The sequence below is a fragment of the Nyctereutes procyonoides genome, unplaced genomic scaffold (assembly GCF_905146905.1).
Source record: "Nyctereutes procyonoides isolate TBG_1078 unplaced genomic scaffold, NYPRO_anot_genome, whole genome shotgun sequence".
NCBI lineage: Eukaryota > Metazoa > Chordata > Mammalia > Carnivora > Canidae > Nyctereutes > Nyctereutes procyonoides.
Window position 1 is genome coordinate 70,110,267 of NW_026575049.1, and position 12,104 is coordinate 70,122,370.

A 12,104-nucleotide genomic window follows, 5' to 3' on the forward strand; every position below is an offset into this window, starting at 1 on the left:
GACTAGTTCTCTGATTAGATACTGGGAACACGTCAACCCGGAGATCACAAAAAAAGAGGACAAGCAGGGTGGTGACCATCAGAGGCCAGTGCTCGGTGGGCCAGGTGTGACCATAAAGAATGTATCTGGCCTTCGTCCCCAGCTCCTAGCAGAACTTCCAAAAGCCTTGGGATTTCTTTCTTTTTTTTTAATTTTTTTTTTATGATAGTCACACAGAGAGAGAGAGAGAGAGAGAGAGGCAGAGACACAGGCAGAGGGAGAAGCAGGCCCCATGCACCGGGAGCCCGATATGGGATTCGATCCCGGGTCTCCAGGATCGCGCCCTGGGCCAAAGGCAGGCGCCAAACCGCTGCGCCACCCAGGGATCCCAGCCTTGGGATTTCTAAAATACCTAAGGACATCAGGAGGGTCTCTGGTTATTCATGATGAGCCCATTGCATCGAACCTGAATTTACGCCCATGAGGCGACTTACGGGGGGCCCTTCGATGGTTCAAGGGAGAGACTGGCTACCAAGAAAGGCCAAGCCCAGGGTTAGAAGGTTGGAACGTTAGCCGCGTCCCCAGCCATGGAGGACAGAGGGGGAGGGGTTGGAGGTTGAGTTCAGTCAGATGGCAGATGGGGGCCCCTGGGGGGCTCAGGGCTGGAGCATCCGCCTTCAGCCCGGGACGTGATCCTGGAGACCCGGGATCGAGTCCCACATCGGGCTCCCCGCAGGGAGCCTGCTCCTCCCTCTGCCTGTCTCTCTGCTTCTCTGTTTCTCACGATTAATTTTTTTTTTAAATCAAGTGGCAGATGATTTAAACAACTGTGCCTACTAGTACTAAAGCTCCCCATTAAAAATCTCTGGACATCAAGGCTGGAAGGAGCTTCCTGTGGTAGCTGGGATAGTGATACACCCAGATTCTGGAAGGAGGGGACGCACAAGCTCTGCACCAACCCCCCCCCCCACGCCCGGCCCTATGCGTTGTCTCCATCGGCTGTTCCTGACTTGGCCCCTCCATCGTACAACTGGAATCACAACTGCAGCCCCTCCCCTGCGTTCTGGAGTTGTAGTGAATTAGAGACGGAAGGGCGGCATGGAAACCCTAACCTTTACAGCCAAGTGAGCGAGAAGTGCGGTGGCCTGGGGATCCTGCTCGTGGCTCCTGAGGCAGGGGCAGTTCCCACTGGTGACTTTGCCTACAACTAGCGTAGTTAACTGTGCCCGCAGCTAACCAGTGACAGTTAACTGTGCGCCCATAACCAGCGTAGTTAACTGTGCGCCCTCCGCGCGGCGGGGTGTCAGAATCGAGCTGAGCTGCAGGACACCCGGTTTGCGAGGACGGGAGACACAAGGGCGCCGAGCAACCGTCTCTGTGATTACTGTCACTCCCGGGACGCTCCGCGGGGGGGCATCCCCATCACTGTCCACAGGCACAGGCACACTGGGTCTCAGGGAGAGACGCTAACTTGCCAGACACAAGCGGAGTAACGAGCGGGTAACGTGGGGTCAGGATCTCCACCAGGACTGACCGGCCCCAGATGCTGCTTGTCCCCGGACGTCTGTTGGGCTCCCACAGTGCCCTAAGCCTGGTTCCCTAACTGGTTCCCTAGGGCCTACAGGGCTGCGGGAGGCGGGGATTTTAGCTGAGGGGGCCACGCACAGGTGCACCCGCGGCAACTGCTCGGGACAGAAGGCGGGCACCTTGCAGGTGGGCACCTTGCAGGCGGTGCACCGTCTCCTTGGAGGAAGGTGACTAAGGGGGCTGTGCGAGGACTTGGGCCCCTGCCGGGGGGGGGGGTGCACTAGTGCCTTCTAAGGTCCTTCAGACTCACAGCAACAAGTCCCCCAATCCCGCCGGCGCCTGGAGGCTCGTCCTGGTGAGACGGACCCAACCGAGAAGTGTGCCTCACGCCCCATCACCACCAAAACTGCCAACCAATTACCGGGAGGCTGGACCGGCGCTGTCCCAGGCTGCGGCTTCTCAGGGCTCGGCCTGTGCACCCGCTTCACTCTCGGGGCGCCGACCGCATCTACAGGACCTCAAACATCCGGGTGGAGGCTGAAAAACACAAGCGCACGTATCAGGGTCTTGCCCGCCCCACCAGCACTCCTCACCCATCAGCTGCTGAGAGATTCTTAAAGATGAGCGTGAAGTGGAATTTGATGTCAAAGCCTGTCCCGTCTACGGAGCGGTACGGGCGGCTTCATTATCTTCCCAGGTGGGGCCGACGTTCTTTCCAAAGAGGGGAACTGGGAGAGCCCTCCCCTGAGCCTTGGCCTCTCTCCACGCGGCCGAGGGAGCACAATGCACAATCCCGCATGGCGCGGAGGCCCACGGCTGCCAGGCTGGGAGGCATAGGGCACCCCATTCCGCGCCCCGGCCCTTCACGAGGAGCCTCAGCGCACAGCCGCTGGTGGGAGAGAATTTCGGCTGCAGCCGAGGAAGCGGGAGCGGCCTGGCGCAGAGCACGCCGCAGGACAGCGCGGGGGCTTCACGGGCACGGGCCACGGGCGGGGGGTTCACAGAGATGAGCCACCGCTGGACACACCCTGCGCGGCCGGCCCTTCACGACGTTCGTCATCAGAACATTCAGACACACGGAACACGAGCGATGATGGTTCTGCGCTTTCAGCCGGGCGCGCGGGCTCAGCGAGGAGGCCTGTGTCCCCAGCTGGTGGCCCCCAGCTCCTGCCCCCACACGGCCCCGGGGCACTCCCCGGCCGTCCTTCCTCACCGGCCACTGCAGCTGCGTCCCCCACTCTGGGCAGACTCGCCGACCGGCCAGGCGCCGGGAGAGCCGGTCTCGGTAGGCGTGGCGTGTGCGAGGGGCTAGGCTCTGCGCACCCGCGGGGGCCCGCTGTCCGCCCGGCCGGCCGGCGCACGCTGGGCTCCCCTGGACCCGGTCCTGGGCTCGCGGCTCTCCGAGGGTCCTGGCCGTTGCTTCTGTGACTCTTCTCCGCGCTCGGCTGGGCCCGCTGCCGGCGGGGGTCCCCCTCCCACGGGCCTTAGTTTCAGCTAGAACAGGGTCACGGCCACCCGAGGCTGCTTCTGTCCCATGCCCACCCCCGTGTCCAGGCTGGCTCGCTCCAGCGCAGGCCCTCTGGATGCTGGTCCGTTGCAGGGCGGCCACACGCATCCCCCAACTGCCCCTGCAGCCTCATGAGCCAAGGCACGAGCTCCTGCCCTTCCGCAGCGGCCCCTGCCACAGGGGTGCGAGGTCTGTGGCCATAACCTGCCAAGACCTGGATTCTCAGAGTCTGAGCTATTTCTTGTGTCCACTGAAAGAACTTTTTTTTGCCCCCAGGAGCGACCCGCACCACCTGCATACGGAGATGGGCACCTGTCCCCCAGGTCAGTATGCACTGGACCCTAACTCCTATCCCGACCTCGGCTGCTATTAAAATTCTGCTATTAGAGGTTCATTCCTCGGGTTGTAGCGTTATCCCCTGATTAAAATGAAAATAGGCCTGAGGGGTATCAGGCAAACGTAGCCCCCCCCATGGAGCCCCAACCATCGGGGTCTGCTTGCTCGGCCAGGCGGGGCGGGGGCCCCAAGACCACAGCGGCCACATCACGCTCCACGTCCCCAGGTCCCCGCGCTCTGCAGGCTTAGCGCCCAGCTGTTCATGCACCTGCGGCAGAGCCGAGAGGCAAGGCACCCCAGGTCATGAGAAAGCAGCACCCTGCCCAGGGTGCCCGGCACCTCCCGGGGCAGGACCTGCAGGGCCCCCGCTCCCATGTCCCATCGGGCAGGGCTGCAGGGCGGCGCGGGCACGGGGTCGCTGCCCTAGGTGGTGGCCCACTGCGCTGCGACGCTCAGGGCCCTTGCTCACTCAGGTGCCGCCCGGCCACTGCAGGGGGGCCTGTGCGGGCGGCCAGCCCTGACCCAGCGCCGGGGCCCCCTCTGTGGCCGGCCCCTCCTCCCGCGCCCATGCGGCGCACCTCGCCCGTCGCCAGGGCCCCAGGTCTTGTGGCCTCGGCACCCCACCACGACCGCGTCACCATCCGGAAGGGCCACCATGCCGTCACCACCCTGCCATGCGCCCACCCGGGGCTCCCACCGCCTGGGGCAGCGTTCCTGTGCTTCCTTCCCGCTGATGCTTGCTCTTCTGGCCGAAATTCAGCCAAATTTAGATTGTAACACGGATCCTTTTTACAGCCACCAAACATAAAGGTTTAATTCTGAATTTGCCTTTTTGAACCAACACATGCTGCATGCTGGAGACCCACGGCCCCCCATCGCCAACCGGACGACTGGGGGACCTTGCTTCTGTCCTTCCCTTGCAGCTGCCACCCAGCAGAGCGGGACCCAGGTCCTCACCTCGTAGGTCTCCCAGGGCCTGCCCAACCCCGGCCGCCTCCCATGGGTGCCCTGGGCTACTCCCAGGGCCCGACAGCACCCGGTGGCTGCCTCCCCGCCTTGTCCAAGCTCACCTCTGCTCGGAGAACTGTCCTCATTTCCTTCTCCTTCGGGTCAGCAGGTCCTCCCCCCCCACACCTGGTCCCTTAGCTCCCGCAGCGCCTCTACTCCCCACTTCCCTGCACCCGCTATCTGACGGCACCAGGTTACAACCCAGGGCGGGTGGGCGGGCTGGGGGGGGGCCTGCACCTGTGCCCCAGCTGCCTCCAGACTCGGTAGCCCTGCTGTCCCGATGTCAGTCGAGCTGGAACTCCGCTGACGGTTCCTGAGGCCGCACTGCAGGGCCCTGGGGTCCCGGGGGTCCCTGGGGGGCTCGTGGTAGGTGCTGTGGACCAGCGGCCTCACAGGGAGCCGCGGGCGTTAACGGAGGGCCCGTGGCAGGCCCCCTGGTACACGGGCCTCCTGCTCAGCGACAAGCCGCTCTTCTCGGCTGCTGAGAAGCAGAAGTGCCGCGACCCACTGCCGCTCGACGGGCAGATCCAAGGTCACGGGGTCGCACTGGTTACGGGGAGAAAGGGGCGAAGGGGGACAAAGCGGGGGCCACAACAGGTGCCACAGGCCGTCGCTGCAGCCCCTGGCCGGGCTCTTACCTCCCCCTCCAGCAGCCCCTCTGCTGCCTGGGACCCTCGACTCTTCACCCAGCGGCGCCCTGAGGCTCCGCCTCGCGTGTCCCACTGTTGCCCTCCTGGGAGAGCAGCCGGGAAGGGCACCCACGCGGGCACACCCCGCCGTTCTCCGTGTCCCCCGCAGACCAGGCCACAAACCACGGGAGTGGGAACTCGCGCTCCTACGGGTCATTCCTGGCGGCTCCCGAGGAGCGGAAGGTCTGGAAGGGGAGCACGGGGGCCCACGTTGTGCGAGGAGCTGGGGCAGGCAGGCCCGTCTCCCCCTTCAGCGGGAGCTGCCCAAACAGGACGGGCCGAGCGCCCCGAGCCCGGGTGCAAAGGTGCAGCGCACGGCACCCAGCTGCCCCGGCCCCACAGCACAGCCTCCTGGCCAAGCCTCGGACCTGAAGTCGGAGCCCAAGCTCACCGACCGAGCCCCGGGGCCTCCGGGAGGCGGCGGAGGCCAGGGCCTCGCCCCGCTGCTCCCCTGGGCCCGGCCACGCCCTGCCTGGCCCCACAGATAGAGGGAAGGCACCTCCGCGGGTGCGGCTGAGGCCTGTCCTCGGCTCCACCCGGTCCTGAGCCCCCGAGTTCCACGTTAGGTATCAGCTGCCGTGACCACGTAGGACAAAAACAGTTTAAGGGAAGAAAGGGAGGAAGGAGAGAGACGGTGAAGTGTCCGCGTCCATCTCCGGAGGCCCCTCCGCGGACTGCCGCACGTCCAGAAGCCCTCACGTCCGAGCATCCCCGACGCCCCCTTCCAGCCACGTCCGCGGCATTTTAAAGCCCTTCTAGTAACGGGCCCCAGGCCTACCGGTGGGTGGGCACGTCCCCCCCACCCATCACCCAGAAGTCGCACTGCTGGGCCACGAGCCAACCTGGCCTCCTTTGTCACCACTCGAACTCGGCCCCACTCCCTCTCACGGGACAAGCGCGATTATTTGCTCTGTACCTACCGGTGGCCAAGAGTGAGCGAGAACTGGGACTGGGCAGGAGAGGAGATGTCTCCAAAAGAAAGGAGACCTGGTCCCCGCCTGCTACAGACCCGCTGTCATATTAAGGTGAAAAATACGAACATGGATACGACGGCATGTGTGCAACAAGCACCGAGCACACTCCTTGCAGGCCGCCTCTGAGATGATCGTGTCTCTCCACACACACACACGGGAAACTGCAGATAAATGTTTGTTTTCAATGCTTTTTTGGAGGAGGAGACTGGAAGCCCGAGGCCCACGTTTACGAGGACCCAAGTTTTCAGATCTTGAAGGAAGACGTTATTCCCTCAACAAGATTCAGGCTGTTACACCCAGATGGGGAGGGGCCTGCTGGGCCCTTCTCATCAGTGAGGAAGCGCAGGGCGTCCCCCGCCTCCGGCTTCCAGGGCAGGGGGTGACCTGGTCGGGGCCGCAGACCATCCAAGGGCAAAGCCTTGCTTGAACCCATCTGGTTCCAAAGCCTGTCGGCCCCTTGCATTTCACCACGCGTCCTTCTCCTCCACGTGAAGGTGATGCAAGGGGCCCGGTGGGAAGGGCAGCGGGTCAGCAAACAGCTAAAGCCCGAGGCCCAGGCTTCCTACGCTTCAGAGAAGCCCCGTAAAGGATGATTCGGCCCCTATAACTGGCATGGGGACCCCAGAGGGGATGATTCACAATCGCCTGCGAGGGAGGTGGGGGCAGGGGTGGCTTGTGGAGGGATCACGGCAGTCCTGGGGGCAGAGCTGCTGCAGAGCCTTGCGAGCCAGGGGGCCCCAGGGAGGCCCCAACCTTGAGTCTCCGGCCCTCGGCTTTAATCCACTTGTCAGGCATCTCTGCCACCAACTGCAAAACCGTGCGGGCTTCCCGCCTTCAGTGAGGGGGACGAAGGGGGGCTCCGGACGCCCCGGTGACGGAGGGACAACGCTGAGCTAGCAGGAAGCCTGGGCCCAGCCTTCAAATGCTCAGTCCCCTCAGTGAAAAGGTCAGCGGAACGTGCACACTGTGTGGATGAAAGCTCGTCAAGGGGACGGCCTAATTGACCTGACACGTCCTCTGATTCCCTGCTCCGCGCCTCCGGCCGCCCTCGAATCCGGGCACGGGCACCCCCGAGCCATCGTCTTGTCCACCTTTCACTTCCGGCCGAACCGGACCCGAGACCCACGGAGCTCTATTTTGAAAAGCGTCCCCTCGGTCAAGGTCAGACGCGGAACAGTCGGTTCTGCTTTTTGGCCTCAACTGCGGTCATTTGCTCTTCGGCAGGACAGTGAAACGTGACCCGCTGAATCACGCGGCGGGGCTTCGTCGCTCGCCATTCCCGGTTCCAGCCCGGAGACCCGGAGACAGCTAGCGAGGACCTGCCCTTCCAAGTCCACTAGGCTAAAGGGCGTCCTAGGCCACGGGGGTGGAAACAGATGCTCTTTTATTGAGCACGTTCAGGTCAGAATTGCTTTGCTGTTTTTTTTTTTTCCTATTGGTTTTTTGGGGAGGGCTTTGCTACCTGCTGGGCACAAAAGGAAATTCTAAGAGGACCTCGCATCTAGGACGAGAGCGGGCTCGGACTCCATCCGAAGCCTCCAGACGAAGGATGCGGCAAAAATTCACGGCTGCAGTGACACCCAGGCCTTGCCAAGCTGGGGCGTGGGATGAAGACCCCACGGGCCCGAGCAGAGGGGATGGTGAGGAAACGGGCTAAAGGGTGGGAGGGTCTAAAGGCTTGCATGGAAGTCGTGCTGGGCTCTGCAATCGCAAGGCAGAGACATCCCCAGAGCCTGGGAAGGGAGGCTCAGGCTGCCACGGAGTCGCTCGTCCTCTCAGGACGAAGACGGGGCAACAGGAGGCATCTGCCGGACTTGCTTCTCCTCCCAGTGATCCTCCCCGCGGCTCTTTACGGCCTGGATTTTATTGTGAAGGTGCTAAGGGAGGAACTATTTCAACTTCTCTCTGTCTCTGCGTGCGGGTGCATCGGGGTCAACGCCGCGCGCTCACTGAACCCACGTCGTCGTCTTCCTGGCGCCCAATTCCACGGCCTCCCGGCCTGGCGAGGCTCTAAGCGGAGGTGATGCGCATGGCCCGGCGCCTAGGTGATTAGGAGCAGAGGCGCCTGCTCCACACGCTTTGTCCTCTTGTGTCCCTGCTGGATGCAGAGGATCGGGAGAAATTCTGGGGCCTCGGGGATATCGCGGCCACGGACTGCAGGGGGCTGCGGTGTCACTGCAGGCGGCCCCGAGCGACTGGGGACGCTGAGGCTGCTGTCACGGCTCACGGCCCACCCCGAACGACACAGCCATGCTCTGCGGTCTGACCTCGAGATGCTTTCCTGTCGACTTGATCAGGGTCACCCCTTGTCCATACTTGACATGAATACTTAGCTGAATCCGCAGATCGTAAGACAGGACCTCCCACTTCAGGGGCTCCTGAGATCCCATAAAGTCACCGATAAAACTCGGGAAGAAGGAAGTGGAGGATAAGCGTCACGGCAGCAACTTACGGGAGACGCTGGAGACTCAGGCAGCTTCGCCTCCAGGACATCCGCTTGAAGTAGTGTCATTCTATGTGTCGGCAAATTGAACACCAATAAAAAATAAATTTATTTAAAAAAGGGGGGGGGCAGCCCCGGTGGCACAGCGGTTTAGCGCTGCCTGCAGCCCAGGGCATGATCCTGGAGACCCGGGATCGAGTCCCACGTCGGGCTCCCGTGCATGGAGCCTGCTTCTCCCTCTGCCTGTGTCTCTGCCTCTCTCTCTGGGTCTCTCATGAATAAATAAATAAAATCTTAAAAAAAAAAAAAAGAAAGACAAGATGAGACAAAAGATGGAGATGGATCCACGACCTGAGTGGTTGAAAACCACCCTGGCTGGGAGTGCTCTCCAGAGGGCCTCGCACATACTGGGTGCTCAACAGCTGCTAGTTCCCATCTCCCATGTCCTCTCTTTCAGAACCTTCCCAGATCTGCCTGCCTTTCCCCAGTTTTGGGAGAAGACAGATTTGAGGCAAACAGGGAAGATGAACAACTACCGAGGGGACTGGGGGGCGGCAAGTAACTCAGTAGAAGTCCAAGCTGTCTCCCTGCACTCAGGGAGGCGGCCCCACCCTACGGCCTTGCGGCTAAGAACTCCGGAAAGCATCAGGGGCCCGGGATCAAACCCAGCTCTGCATCTGTCTAGCTTCGTGTATTTGGGCAAATCAATTAATTTCTCTAAACCTCAGTTTCTTGGCCTGTACAATGGACACAGGAACAGAACCTCCTTAGATGATTATGCGAAATAATACATGAAAGCACAGGGCCTAGTAATCGATATGGGCTCAATACGCGTTAGGTGCTGCTATTGAATCACTCTTCCTGTGGCCTATTGACGTCGTAACAATTGGATTTCTTAAAACTGCAGCCTGGATTCCACCTTGCCAGGCAGCGAGCATACCTCTGGGCTCACCGCCCCATCAGATGTTCTCAAGGGAACGTCAACGCATCCGTGAAACTCGGCTTAATAAAATTAGGCAGATTACGTTTGCTGCTGAATTTCTGTACTAAAGACTCAGGTAGATTTTTGGTCCGTAGGCGGTTCTAAATGGTGGGTTTCTCTTTTCCATCCGAGCAGATAATCTAGAGATTCCAGTGCGGTTACCCTGTTCTCCTTGCATCACTGATGAGAATGCCTGGACTGCTTACAGGTTTTCCCAGCTAATTCCCTGACCCCCCTGACCTGGCTATTTATTACAGACACAGAAAGCTGTGCCCAGACATCTGACATGCCTTGTGCCTTGGGAGGACTGCTGGCCCTTCCTGGCAGTCGAGCTTGGGATTAGAAGAAAGGGGTGAGGTTTTCAGTCTAGGAAAAATACAAGTGGCAAAGGGCTGCAAACCAAGGCAGAAAATCATGGAGGGTTACAAAGTGAGTGAATACAGGGGGAGGCCCCCCCTTCTCACCTCAAAAAACAGAGGCATTTAAAGTAAATTAAATGAAGTTTTGCACATGGTTAGTAAGCAAGATAGGATACATACTGAAACATCCCCAAAAGGCCTAAACATCCCCCCAAAGGCCTAAACATCCCCAAAAGGCCTAAACATCCCCCCAAAGGCCTAAACATCCCCCTAAAGGCCTAAACATCCCCCCAAAGGCCTAAACATCCCCCTAAAGAGCTCTCTGATAATAAACAGCCATAAGGCATTTAGCCAGGACAAGCTGTGTCGTGGGAAAGTGCACGTATCCAGTACTAAATGAAAATGCCTTGGGGTGGAATAAATAATACCTGGAGGGCCCCCCCCCAACCTCCAAACACTATAGGGTGGGGGTGCGATAGCTGCCCACACTGCATCTTTGCCTTCTTTGTGCCCAGCCTCCCTGGGAAGTGGGACAAAGGGCCGTGATGCATCTCCCTCCTACACCTTTGAACCCTGTATAATTTCAGAAACATATTACATAATTTCAGAAGCATCATCATATGACAAAGCACACAGATTCTGGCGCAGACTGGTTTGTGCCCAAGGCTCACCTCTGCTAGCTGTGAGATTTTAGGTGAGTTACTGAGCCACCCCATGCCTCCGTTTCCCCATCTGTAGAGGGGGGTGGTGATTATGATAGCAACCCCAAAGGGTTGTCGCAGCCAAAAGGATTCATCCCTGGAAAACACATAGGACGCGATCTGTCACGGAAGACACATCCAAGAATGCTGCTATTATTTGGCGACGGTCAGCGGCGCGAGTGAACCGAAACTCCAGGCTGGACCACTGAGGCGGGGGAGCACTGGCATGCGGCGTGGAAGCACAGACGTGTCCGAGGGGGTCTGTAGTAGGTCGCACAGTGGCACCGCAAAAAACACGTCCATGACCTAACTCCCAGAACGTGACAATTGGGGCTTATTTGGAAAATGGATTCTGAACAATGAGATTAATTTAAGAATCTCACGCTGAAATCGTCCGAGAGTATCCAAGTGTGCCCCGAATCCCAGCACACATCCCTGGCGGGACGCACGGACAAGACGGCCCCAGGAGACGGGCAGCTACGGGCGTGACGCAGCTGCAAGGCCAGGAACGCCAGCAGCCCAGCGGCTGGAAGAAGCAAGGCAGGATTCTTCCCCTGGAGCCTTTGGAGGCCGCGCAGCCTCGGTTGTGCACTTCTGGCCTCCAGAGCGTCTGGGCGCTACTTTAACCTTCACGTGCATACAACCTGCCGAGGGATCTACCAACCTACAGGCTCTGGTTCAGTCGCCTGGGGCGAGGCCGGAGACGCCGCACTTCTCCAATGTTCCTAAGTGATGCCATTGCTCACGGTCCACAGACCGCGCTCTGAGTAGTGAGCGCGTAAGAGCATATTGTCACCGGCAGCCCCGTGATGATAAAGGGGACGCGTGGAACAAAGGGCCGGAGGTCGCAGATCCAGTCAACTGCTACACTTGGCCACCGTGACAGCGAAGCGCTGGAGGACAGAGCGCAGAAGCGGGGCGCGGGCTGGGGCGGCACGGCTCCCCAGGCCCGGTCGATGCTTCTGAATTGAACAGCAGCTCACTGGGGCGGTACTAATGGGTTCCGACGGCTCCTGTTCATCACTCTCTAACAGGGTCAACCAAGAAGTGGTCTCATCCTTTTGGTTGAAAAAAAAAAAAAAACCAACAGTAACAAAAACGAAATAAGATCTCCTTATCCCGGCTTACGAGGGCCCCGAATAATTCCTAGGAGAATGGAAATGCTGGTGATCGAGTCCCTGTTTCCCACCTTCAGTGAACCTGACGGAGACTTATGCATCAGCACTTGTGTTTTTTTAAAGATTTTATTCATTTATTTATTTTGAGAGAGAGAGAGAGAGAGGAGGAGGAGCAGAAGGAGAGGGACAAGCAATTCCATGCTGAGCGCGCAGCCCCACATGACCCTGAGATCATGACCCGAAATCAAGAGTCAGACGTTTAACTGAGCCAACCAGGCAGCCCTTCCCTATTGTTTTTACGGAATGGAAAATGCTTGGTCCAAGAGGCAACGAGAACTCGCCTGTCGTGTAGCCTGGGCTCTTCGACGTGGGAGTGGGTGTTGAGAAGCTCAGGCTGGTCAACGACAGAGCAGAGGCCACCGGTACGTCTCAGGGTGGGGGCAGGAGTGGGGTAGCTCACCCACTAAAACAGCCTGGGGCT

The 12,104-nt window shown here is 59.8% G+C and overlaps 1 protein-coding gene across 2 annotated transcripts in view; it reads right to left on the reverse strand.

Annotated features, from left to right (window-relative positions):
* Positions 1-12,104, reverse strand: part of ADD2 (adducin 2) — an 88,236-nt gene that overhangs the window by 37,097 nt on the left and 39,035 nt on the right. For both annotated transcript variants that reach the window (XM_055329392.1, XM_055329393.1), the window contains exon 2: positions 1,928-2,043. The gene's annotated coding sequence lies outside the window, so the exon portion shown is untranslated. The remainder of the gene's footprint in view (positions 1-1,927; positions 2,044-12,104) is intronic.